At 36.3% G+C, this 12,871-nt stretch overlaps 1 pseudogene; it reads left to right on the forward strand.

The window, feature by feature from the left end:
* The first annotated feature begins 3,949 nt into the window (after positions 1 to 3,949).
* On the forward strand, positions 3,950 to 7,249 carry LOC141827872 (uncharacterized; annotated as a pseudogene).
* The last annotated feature ends 5,622 nt before the right edge of the window (positions 7,250 to 12,871 follow it).

A 12,871-nucleotide genomic window follows, 5' to 3' on the forward strand; every position in this document is an offset into this window, starting at 1 on the left:
GCTCACATCCATCGTGCAATAAATTAATACATTATTGATAGAGGGGCATAAAAATCACAGTATGCATTTCTATGTATTAAGTATGTTCGTGTTAGTTAAACTATAAAGGGAATTTTGTTAATCTATTTTACGATGATTTTATTGAATTAAAAAGATAGATATTAATATTAAAGCGGTCAAACGGACTAATCCATGATGGAGTGGATCAACCCATGACGGACCCATCATATGGCAGGGTGGGACGGGGTGGGTTGACCCACCAATTTGACGGGTTAGAAAATCTCTAATACAATCCAACTCAAGACGGACCACGGGTTAGGTGGATCAATCCACATGCCTATTAAAAAATAAAAAAAATATTTAAAATATTTAAAATTTTAATTTTGAATTATAATTTAAATTGATTAAATTAAAATTTTTAAGTTTGAATTGTAATTTAAATGAATCAAACCCATTAATTTATTGAATTTTTTATTTTAATTTTAAAATTTAAAATAAATAAATAAATTTTCTCAACCTGCGGGCCAACCCAAGTCAACCGCGGATCAACCCACGCGGGTCGCGGGCCTAGACGGACTAACTCATCTTAAAATAGATTGATAAAATTTCAACTCAATCCACTTAAATTATTTGATAGGACAAGTCAATCTAATAGATCTAACTTAAATTGACTGTTATAGATATTATGATATTTTCTTCACTGGAATTTGAATTTCTATGCTATGTGTAGTATTTGTGGCTTTAGGGGCTGGGTATTCATATTGGATTACTAATCAAAATCTTTGGGGATTATTCAGTACTATAGTTTGGAACTTTAGCCTACCTTTATGCCTTTTTTTCTGGGACTCATGTACGAAGAAGAGAAAAGAATCCATTAAAAAAAGGGAAAGGAATCCATTAAAGAAAAACAAAGGATAAAGAGAAAGGTTGAGAAAAAGAAGAGTTACAAAAAAATATATATAAAAAAAATCGCTACAAGATTGATGCACGTGCTCCACCAGATATCAATCGCGAGGAGGATAAAAGGTCTGAAAGATATTTCAACAAAGAGTTAGGATGGTATTGGAGAAGGATTTCGATATACCACTCTAATAGTTAGAATTTACTTGAGATATATAGCTAGAGTAAGAAGAAAAGTAAGAGAGAGAACTTGATGGAGTTGATGAGAGAGTGTGTGTTAGAGAGTCCCATTTGCACGTACATTTTTTAGGGTTTATACAACTATTGAAAGAGCATCTCCACGTCAGACCTAATGAGGGGATTAGATCCGATAGTTGTTGGTGGTCTTTTCACTAGTTGAGTGCCACGTATCTAATGGATGGTATCAATGGGACAAGAATTGTACGGTGTTCCGTGTTTTGGAATATTTGCAATCGTTGTTAACATGTGTTCTCAATAGGCTCCGTAAGGAGCTGGTCTGGCCTGAAGAGGGATAAGCAAGTGAAGTTGATGTTGAGTAGTCTTGAGAGTAGACAACGTCTGGAGCCGAAACAATGAGGTCGTCGAGATCCGAAGCCAAGGGAGGAATGGTGCCAAGGTCCGAGGCCAAGATCTGAGGATGAGACATAAAGTTGTTGAGATCCAAGGTCGAGATCTACGATTGAGACATGAGGTTGCCAAGATCAGAGGCTTAGACGTGAGGTTGCGAACATCCAAGGTCGAGATTGGAGGTTTAGACGTGAGGTTGTCGACATTGAAGGTCGAGATCAAGGTTTAGACATGAGATTGCTGACATCTAAGGTCGAGATTGGAGGTTTAGACATGAAGTTGTCGACATCCAAGATCGAGATCGGAGGTTTAGACATGAGGTTGCTGACATCCAAGGTTGAGATCTGAAGTTGAGACAGGAGGTTGTCAAGATCCAAGGCTGAGATCGGAGGCTTAGACGTGAGCTTGTCAACATCTAAGGCCGAGATTGGAGGCTTAAACATGAGGTTGCCAACATCCAAGGCTGAAAGATATGCGGTTGAAACATAAGGTTGCTGATACCCAAGGCCGAGATCTGCAATTAAGACATGAGGTTGTCGAGATCCAAAGTCGAGATCGGAGGCTTAGATTGAGGTTGCTGACATCCAAGGTGGAGATCGGAGGCTTAGACATAAGGTTGCTGAGATCCAAGGTTAAGATATGAGGTTGAGATATGAGATTGCTGAGATCCAAGGTCGAGATCGGATGCTTAGACGTGAGGTTGCCAACATCCAAGGAAAAAGATCGGAGGCTTAGACATAAGGTTGTTGACATCCATGATTGAGATATGCGGTTGAGAAATAAGATTGCTGACACCTAAGGTCAAGGTTTGCGGTTGAGACGACACAAGGTTGCTGACACCCAAGGCTGAGATCAACGGTTGAGACACAATGTTGCTGGCACCCAAAGTTGAGATCTGCGGTTGAAACATAAGGTTGCTGACACCCAAGGCCGAGATCTTGAGGCATAAGGTTGTTGAGATCTAAGACTGAGACAGAGAAGGTGTCGATTCAATCTAACTCGAATCTCAATTAGGTTAGACTTGATTCTCCTTGAGTTGTGTCTAACACATCTTGACTTTGATTGATAGATCAATATAATTATTGATCATTTGTGCGTGTGGAAGTGATAAGATTCCACCACATCACATAATAAATACATTATTGATGGACAAAAATCAGTATTTTGATGCTCTCTTCTGTTATGGTTAACTACAGCTTCTCAATTTACCTCTTCATAAATAATCATAAGGTCGACCATGTGAGACCGCTAAAGTAACGAATTTTATCTTTTTACTGAAATATTGGAGAAGATTATATTCATGTCCCACTTACTATTCAAAATCTAAAGTTTGGAAGATGAACTTTAGCCTACCTATGTGCCTTATTTATTGTGACTCATGTACGAAGGAGAGAAAAAATCCACTAAAAAAAGGGAAAGGAAATCCATTAAAGAAAAAGAAAGGGTAAAGAGAAAGGTTGAGAAAAAGATTGAATGAGTTCGTGGGCATTGCTATCCACGGCTGCCACGATGATGCTACAAGGCTAGGCTGTCGTGGTCTCTCTGCGGCTTATCCACGGCCTTCGCTAGGGCGTCGCTGCCATCTCTGCGACTGCACAGCAAAGCTGCGGCTTGGCAGCGACGTCGTTGCGACCGCTAATTCTCAGTCTCACATCAAACGCCTTCATGAGTTTACCGTCTTGTTTGCACCTGAAATTTTTGAGAAAAGATGAAAAGTTTAATGAGCCAAAATATAAATAAATAAAATATCTCATTCTTATATGATTTCTTTTTTCTTTAATTTCGTCCACACCGTAGAAGAAATATGAAATTGCCAGAAGCCCATAAACAAAGAACGTGACCGGTAATAATTGATTTTATTGATAATATAGAGAATAATTTTATCATCTGTATCAAAATAATTCCATTTTATCGGATAATTATTCGAGATACAGAAATACAAAATTATGTGGATTTAAATCCGACTCGTTTTGGATCGAATTAAATTTTAAAGGGTTAGATTGATTCGATCGATTGATATTGGAAATTTTGGAGGAAACTCTCGCCACCTTTCTCATCTATTTCTTCTTTTTTTTTTTTTTTGCTTTTTTCTTACGTGTCTTCTCCTCCCACCGCCTCAGGTAGTGCCGGCCCTCCTCCATGCACCGACTCTACTCTCTATTTCTCCTCTTCATCTGTTCACAACAGCAGCAATCTCTCTCCCGCTTCTTTTCTTCGAGCCACCAAACTGCAACCCTTTCACCTCTCCTCCTCTTCTCAAGAGCAGCAGCCCTCCCTCTTCCATTTCTTTTGTTGTTTTTTCCAGCCGACCACAGCCACCACAGCAGCCTTTATTTTTCCCCTTTCCTTGCTATCCTCACATCTTTCTCGGCAGCAGCCGCCGGAGCCTGCCGGAGCTAGTCGAGGCCACCGGCGAAGAGGAAAAAGGTGCTCCTTCCTTTTCTTTCACTGTCCCAGTAGTTTTCTTCATTTTTGTTTTACTCATCCCTAGCAAAAGGTCTCTTGTTCTTCCAGCCAACAGCAAGCCCGCTGATCACCTTTCTTCCAGTAACCATCACTCCTTTCATTTCCTCTTGGGTCTCCAGCAACAACATGAACAACAGCTTCTTTTCCTAGATTCCAGCACCTAGCAGTAGCAAGGCAGTCGTCCTCAAAGTGAATCTGGTATCATCTAGTTTTTCTTTGTTTGCCCCTAGTAGTCCTGGTAGCCTATCCATGTGTCTAATGGTGGAATGAAGGTATAAATTGCTCTAGACTGATCCAAATCGACGAAATATCGACCTAGTCTCGTCGATTAAGAAAAAGGTAGATACTTTATTTTGTATTATATATCCTGTTTTAGGTTGGTATAGTAATAGGTTTCATGTAGGAAGTAGAATTTTAACGACGTAGCGCATGATCAAGATCCCATCCATCAGCTTCGAATTCTAGACAATTTTGAGATTTCATGTTATTTTAATTATTGGATATTGATTTGAGTTTTTGAGTCATTTTTATATCATACTTGTAAATACAAGTTCGAGCTGAGCACAACCGCTACGATTCTAAACTTTTGTTTGATTTTGATATATTTATTACATGAATAAATAAATAAAATTAATTATATATATTTGTATAACTGTTTTTAAAAATGAGATGAAAATAATATTTAAAAATAGTAAAATGAGTTATAAAATAATTAGGTTGGTCATTTAGACTGATCGATAAGATATGAATTCAAAATTTAACAATTATTGTAAAAAGAGTTAAAGTAAAATAATAAAAATGTAAATGCAGAATATTAAAAATATAAAAATTCTGAGTCTAATCTTGTATTTGGAGTATTGTGGTAGCTAGCAATCGTTAGCGTATGGATTTATTTGCGTGTACATTTATACATGTTGACCTTTATATCATTGATGTCAGGATGATTAAACAATAATAATGGGGAATTACTTTAATTGGTAATAAAAGATGATGATAATTCATGAATGATAATATCAACACTAAATATTGATAAACAATTAAAATAAAAATAGTAAATGATTATAGATATATTTACATATAAATATGTATAAGCCAAAAACCAAAAGATATAATTAATATTGTAATATGAAATTATGATGCATCTTACTTCCTTGACCTCCTAAATAAGATTAAATTTATATATATCTTTTTTGATTATCCACTTTAGTAATTGTGTTTTTTTTTAATTTTCAATTTTATAGGTACAGGTACTTTTGATATTATGGTAATTGTATAAGATCTTTGATTCCTTATTTGACTTGTTTTTTATTTCGTATTTTCATTTTATTTTATTTCATTCTCTTTTATTACTATACCTAGCGTGCCGAAATTACACCTCCAGAACTGACAAATTCTTAAAGTAACTATTGACTTCTACGATTCTCACTGGTAACTGCATTCATAGCACGTGCGGCCTCCAAAAATTTGAAGTCCTTTAAAATTCCTAAGCAACTATTGACTCTTACAATTCTGCATGCTAATTTCCAGTTAACTCAAGTGATCCTCACGGCAAGTTACTATAAGTATTCCACAGTGTTTGCACAAAATCCAAACAAGTTCTCTGCTCTATCTCCTCCACGGATCGGACGTTGCCTGAGCTAATTAGACATATATGGCCACTGATCAGCAGCAAATCACCCTCAAAGTCTTTGTGAACAAGACCAAGAACTGCGTAGCTTTTGTGGAATCGGACTTGGATTTCGTGGATGTTCTCCTCAGCTTCCTCACGCTGCCTGTTGGCACCGTCGTCCGTCTTCTCAACAAGCAGTCGTCCTTGGGTTGCTTCGATAAGCTTTACGAAAGCGTTGAGCAGCTCGATGAGAAGTACCTGGTGACGGCAGCCTGCAGGTCGATGTTGACCAACCCAGTGAATTCATCTGGAGTTAAATGCCAGAAACTTAGGATTAATATCGATGAAATGGGAGAGCTATATAAATGCTTTTCCGATAGTTGCCATCGGCTTAGCTACAGCTATTATTCAGGCCTCAAATGCCAGTGTGGTGGTGCCATTAATAAGGCAGTTAGTTATGATCTGAATCGAGATGATGTTAATTATGAAGAATTTCATGGCGTATTCATCCAAGGGGCTAAATTTGTCGTTACAGATGCTCTTTGTATACTTTTGGTTGAGGACCTCATTTCGACTTTAAACGAGTGTGGTAATGGTGACTGTAACCACCTGGAAGAGAGATTGGTAAAGATTGAACGAGAACAGGTAATTAAGTTTTCATTTATTTTTCTTCGGCATCTTCTAATTAATTCCTTGTCGTTCTACTTCATTAGCTGATGGTAATTCAATTGATAAATTCAATGCAATCAGGTTTTACGTATTCTTAAAAGGTCCCTCATATCCGACACTCCGCTAACTGATGTTTTATTGCAAAATGGAGAAGACATCACACCCAAGTTTTCAGATCCTTCAGTTGAAAAAACGGTTGAAAAAAAGGCGTTTGATAAGGAGAAGAAGATCTACAAACTCAACATGGTTCTTACTCGTAAAAAGGTGTTGTATGCTGTGGCGAGTCAGGACTTCGTTGATTTAATTTTCAGTTTTCTCACATTTCCATTGGGTTCTCTGAAGAGGCACTTGGGCAGTCGATTCCGACCCATTGGATGTCTTAATAACTTGTATGGTAGTGCAGAGTGTTTGCGGTCATCAGGTTATATGGTTGCAGGCTGCGAAGAGAGACTGCTTAATCCTAAGCTTGCGCCATATTTCAACTGCAAGAATCAAGTCATTGGAGTGGAGGAGGAGAAGCAAGTTATCTACTATACATGTTATCTACTTCTGCAAACTAAGTGCGACGACTTTCTACTGCCAACCACATAACCATAACGGGACGTATACGGCAACACTTATAGACCCCAAAAGTCAACCCAGAGGAACAATTTCTTCACGTGGAAGCTACTGTCAGGAACTAATGTACATGGTCACCGACGAACTCGTAGTCACCCCACTGTCCCTCACAGAAGTCCTTTCATTTCGCAAGGAAATCTCTGATCCAATCAAGATGACAGAGTTGAGCGTAGCTGAAGAGGAGGTCAGTCTGGTCGCTTCGCCTTTAATTTGTGTTGGTGCAAGTACTTCAAAAGTATGAGATCTATCTAATTGCTGCTGCATGTTGTTGCTCTTGTTTCAGGTTCTTGATTTTCTTGCTGTTGCTTTGACGTCCAACACAGCGCTAACTGACGCCTTCTTAGCAAGGGCCGTTGGCGTGTTCACTTCGGTGGACGTGAAGGGTGAATGATCCATCAGAAGGAGGAGAGGAGAGGAGAGGGAGAGGGTTGGAAGTAGATGAAGGAAACTGATTAATATAAATTACTCGTTACATTTTGTAGGTTGTGCTCTCGTTTAATTTCTTATCAGAAAAATTACTATTTTAGTTTAATCTCGTAGTTTTTTTTTTGTTTTTGATAATATTTAGCTAAATCTCATGTATCAAATTGTCTATCCGATTGTCTTGGTCGAGTTTGACAGCCAAGACCTAGCAGTCTTGCTCAATCGATTAGTCTCACCTTCAGACAGGCTATTGGCAAATGGATTGATTGGGTTAGACTGAGCGAATTAGGTTTAATGTTTTGTTCATGTTAATTAATTTTGAATCAATTTTATTCTTCAATAGGGATGGTCAGCTTGGTCAGTCTAAATCATCTAAAGTTCCTTCGGCAATTTATTGAATAACACACCTAAATTTTTTAAATTTCTTAATTACACGCTTTACTTTTAAAATAATAATTAATACATTTATTTCCTAAAATATCCTCTTTCCTTTAGTATGTTTACGGATTCTTTGTAATGCAGTTAATTCATTGAAAAATTAATCTATCAAAATGATTGTATGATGAATATGATCTCAGCAAAAATATTGGCGGATTAAGAAATCTTCAATCCAATTCAAGATAGGTTGTCAATTAGATAGGATCAATCCACTTATCTATTAAAAAATATATAAAAAATTAAAATTTTTACATTTAAATTGCGGATTAGGTGGATTAAATTCATGAATTCATTAAAAATAAAAAATATATATAGAAAATAGTAAAAAATTATAAATTTAGTTGTAGATTAAGTAAGTTAAGCACACGAATCTATTAAAATTTTTATTTTTATTTTAAATTTTAAAAAAAAAATCTCAACCCGCAGGTCGACTCGTGTGGGTCGTGGGCTCAAGTGGATCAATCCACTTAGATCCACTTTAAAATAGATTGATAATATCAATCCAACTCATTTAAATTATTTGACGGGATGGATCAACTCAACAGACCTAACTTAAATTGACGATTCTAATTCTTTGCAAACAGACGGCAACTTGAATAGTGGTAGATGTGGCTGTGAAATAGTAGTCAGGCGATCGTAAAATAAAATTAAAGCTGAGTTAGCTGCGAATTTATGATTAAGCTGATGTGAAATCATGACCAAGTTTGGTTGTGTAACTGTGACCAAGACTAATAGCGAAATCATGATCGAGTCTAACTGTGAAATTACAATCGAGCTAACTATGAAGTTGTGACAGACTTGGCCACAACATCACAGCTAATTAAGCGGCCACTCAATCAGTTCGACTGGAATCTTGTGACCCACCCCTTTGTTGTTTGTTTGTTTAAGTGGCCGAGCAAGATAAGAAATAAGGAAATGAGTATTCTGGAAAATAAATAAAAGATTATAATTTAAAAAGTAGGATGGGCTATTTAAATATTTAAACATTTTAGGTGCTGCATTCAGTAAACTATTTTGATTTTAATTTTCATTTGTTTCCATTTGTGATTCGAATTTAAGTTAAATCCAAAATTTACCATTTTGTCGATCGATCGGGTTCAATTTATAAATCTATGCATTTGTGAAATATAATTGGGTTGGTCTCCGATATTTTGGTTTTAAATCCATTCTTGGTTGGTTATGAACTGAGCTAATTATTTCATGCTCAATAAGTTTTGAACTCTCAGTAATTTTGCGGCAATTAAATTTATTTTTTCTACATTGTATAATTAAAAATTGAGTTATGACTTATCTAATATCAATTGTCTTGATTAATTAAACTTTTTTATTTATAAATTAATTAAAATATTTTCCTAATAATTTTGAAAATGAATTTAATTTTATAAAATAATTTTAAAAATATTTTTATAATTCTCAACGATTAACATCGACATCTTTTGCAGTTAGTGAAAAAGATTTCCTCGAATAATTGTCAGTCAGAAGAAGTTGGAAATGTTCTTTTGACCATGGAAGAAATGAAAAATAGAAACTGCAACGATTGGAGATTTGGACCGAACCAGCAAATGGATAAACTTTACGCTTCGTTCCGGAAGAGATAAGGGAGAGGAAAGGATGAAGGAGAGATAAATAATTGTGAGAACACGCGCATTGCACCGGGACAATCCCAATATGTTAGCCGTCCATAATTAATAAATAATTGTGAAATGATCATGAGTGACACCTAGTAGTACATCATGACCCTCAATTGATTAGAAAATGAACGATTGATTTCAGAATACTTATAAACCCTTCAACAGCTATAATAAAATGTGTCTCATTCCTTTCACCGTTTTATACCTGCTTGGTTCAAGATATGGTCTATCTGTGTCAGTCCCTACTATCATGATTTGATAACTGAACAGATACCTCACTATTCATCGTAGTCTTCCTCATTTCATATTCTTGAGTATGAAAATTATATTCGTTTATGAAATATATTGGCCAAGTGCGTACCAATACTTTTGGACCCAAAGAAAGATGAAATTAATAGAAATTCCTGCTCAATGTGAGCTTGATTATCATGAACCTAAAGTTAAATAAATATGTTTAAAAGTTTACATATGTATAAATCATAGTATAATTTAGATTGACTACTTACATATGATTTAAATAACGGTGCAAATTCTTTATCGCAAAAGCGATCAAAGTCTTGTACCGATATTTTAGAATATAAGTGTTGAAAAACTCTTTAAAAAAATAATTATAACACAAAGAATTTACAACATAAGAAATTTAAAAAATATGAAATATGCACTAACTCAAAATATAATGTGACTACTAGATAATTTAATAAAATATATGTCTGAGTTGCACGTCATTCTAGACTAGTTAAATATCTCTACTTACATTGTTCACTTGATCGACCAAGATAGTTAAAAATTAAAAATGAATTCAAATTTGGATCAATAGGGTCCTTATCATTTCTTCTTGATCTCTGCCTTTTACTTTTAATGTGAGACTCAAAATAATATGATGCAAAAGTTGTTACTTCCTCTACAATGTATGCATTAACAATAAAGACTTCAACATGTGCTTTATTTTTTATTTTTTTATTCAAATAATATAGAAATTGATTTATAATATAAGAAATTGTATTAGATATCAACAATATATAATAAGATTAGTAAATATCTATCCATTAATCAAAATTTAAAATTTTACCTTTCAAATAGATACATCCATTGAAAATGGACAAGACCTCCAACTTTGGTCTCATATGACAAATGAACCAAAAGATATTCCATGGAATTAAAAAAATGAAGGTGGAAATATCCTTTTTAAATTACATAAAATAATTGAAATATCTCTCTCCAAAGTCTTCATGTGAAAATGTCTTAAAACTGTTGAGCAAATATCATGAAGAAAAATATTTAACTCTGAAATTGTACCCCAAACAAAATTTGATAAAAATTTCTTAAAAGCAATAGGAATAAGTCTTTCCATGAATATATGACAGTCATAACTTTTCAAATCAATCAATTTGTATTCCTTTAAATCAACACATCTTCCAATATTAGAGACATAACCATTTGAAAATTTCAAAGATTTTAACTATTCAGAAAAAACATATAGCTGATCCCTATTTAATGTATAAACTGTCTTTGGCTTTGATCCCCTACTATTTTTATCGACATCAAGAGTGAGTCTTTTACAAAGTAGTCGCATATCTTTTCTTGCATTCAGTTTATCTTTTATTTTTTCGGCGATATCCATCACTGTATTTATCAAATTATCAAAAATATTCTTCTCAATATGTATTACTGTTGGGATCGGTGCGTTCGCTAGAGGGGGGTGAATAGCGTTTTTTGATTTTTCTCCTGCAAAAATATTAGCGGAAGCAAAGAAACAAAGAAGAAAAGATCACAACGCTAACCCGTTCGATTTACTTGGTATCCACCTCTACGAGGTGACTAATCCAAGGATCCACACACACAGTCGACGATTCCACTATGAAACCCTCCTTTTCGAAGATCTCTTCGAAGGCAGAGAAACCCTCACAACTTAGATCTCTTCCTTTCAATAAATGATAGAGTTAGGTTTAGGGAAGAGAGAATGAGAATACAGATCTCAGAAGTTATCCAGAAAATAGATAGAATGAAAATCTTCTTTTCTTCGGCGTCGATCTTGGCTTTTATGTATTTCCATATATCAGTCGACTGTTCATAAGGTCAGTCGACTGATGGCATTAATGGCTCATTAATTAGCATTAATGGCTCATTAATTAACATTAATGGCTCATTAATTAAATCAGATTTGCGCAGTTGTCAGCCAAACGGTCGACTAGCAGTCGACTGCTGTCGAATCGCCAGTCGACTGCTCCCCAGTCGATTGATCCCTCCTTCAACATGTGTCGACCTCCTGCTTCGGTCTCGGCACACCTCCTACAGCATAAACCAACTTCCTGCTCCGGTCTCAGCACGCCTTCTATAGCATGTGCCGACCTCCTGCTCCGATCTTCGGCACGCCTCCTACAACACATGTCGACCTCCTGCTTCGATCTCGACATGCCTCCTACAGCACGTGCCGACTTCCTGCTTTGGTCTCGGCACGACCCCTACGTCATATGTCGACCTCATGACTTGGTTCCAGCACGACTCCTGCGTCACATGCCGACCTCATGACTTGATCTCGGCACGACTCCTGCATCATATGTCGACCTCATAATTTGGTCCCGATACGACTCCTGCGTCACATGTCGACCTCGTGACTTGATCTCGGCACGATCCTGCGTCACATGTCAATCTCATTACTTGGTCTCAGCTTGCCTCCTACGTCACATGCCGGCCTCATGACTCGGTCTCGGCACGCTTCCTCTTACAGCGTTAACCTTCGGCACGTGATGCTTATCTGGAGATATGACCGTTCTGTTTAAATCGGAGAGCACAAACCCGATTCTCCCAAAGAAATAGGAACATGTTTACAGAATCTTTCTAGAACGAAACAAGTATGTTAGAATGTTTCTCAAATGGATGCTAATATCTCAGAGATCAATTATTATAACAAGGTAACTCATGCCCATGGGTACATGTACGGACACATAAACTTTAACTTTTCCAAGTCATTAAACTTCTTGTGTCGAACCATAACTTAAGCGTCGGAGTGACTTGCCGGAATCCACTCCTGATGTCATTCTAACCCTCTTTTTGAGTATTTTGCAGGCCTCTTCTTCTCCTTCCGCAGTCTCATCACAGGAGTGTGCACGTCGACAAACCTTGAATCAGTGTTAGAATCATCCATGGTATATTGGTCAGAACAGGTATAATAAAGTGGTAACACATTTGGGAAACAAACAAGAGAATTAATTCAAATCTTAACAAGGATGAATATTCAGTTTTGAATTTATGGTGGATCAATGAGAAAGATTATCTATCTATAGCATTAATCGTGCAAAGCGACTCTTAGAATTCTGCATGCTAATTGCAGTCAAAGCACGCACGTACGGCTTCTCCAAAAATCTTTTAAAGTCCCATAAGATTCTTTGGTTAATTAACTTCTTAAGCAGTCCCCATGGCAAGTTACCTGTTACCATAAATATGCCACAATATTTGCACAAAATCCAAACCAAGTTCTCTGCTCCATCTCCTCCACCGATCGGACGTTGCCTGAGCTAATTAGACATAT

The sequence above is a fragment of the Curcuma longa genome, chromosome 4 (genome assembly GCF_044706935.1).
Source record: "Curcuma longa cultivar G26 ecotype Majalengka, Jawa Barat chromosome 4, ITB_CL_G26_1.1, whole genome shotgun sequence".
NCBI classification, from domain to species: Eukaryota; Viridiplantae; Streptophyta; class Magnoliopsida; order Zingiberales; family Zingiberaceae; genus Curcuma; species Curcuma longa.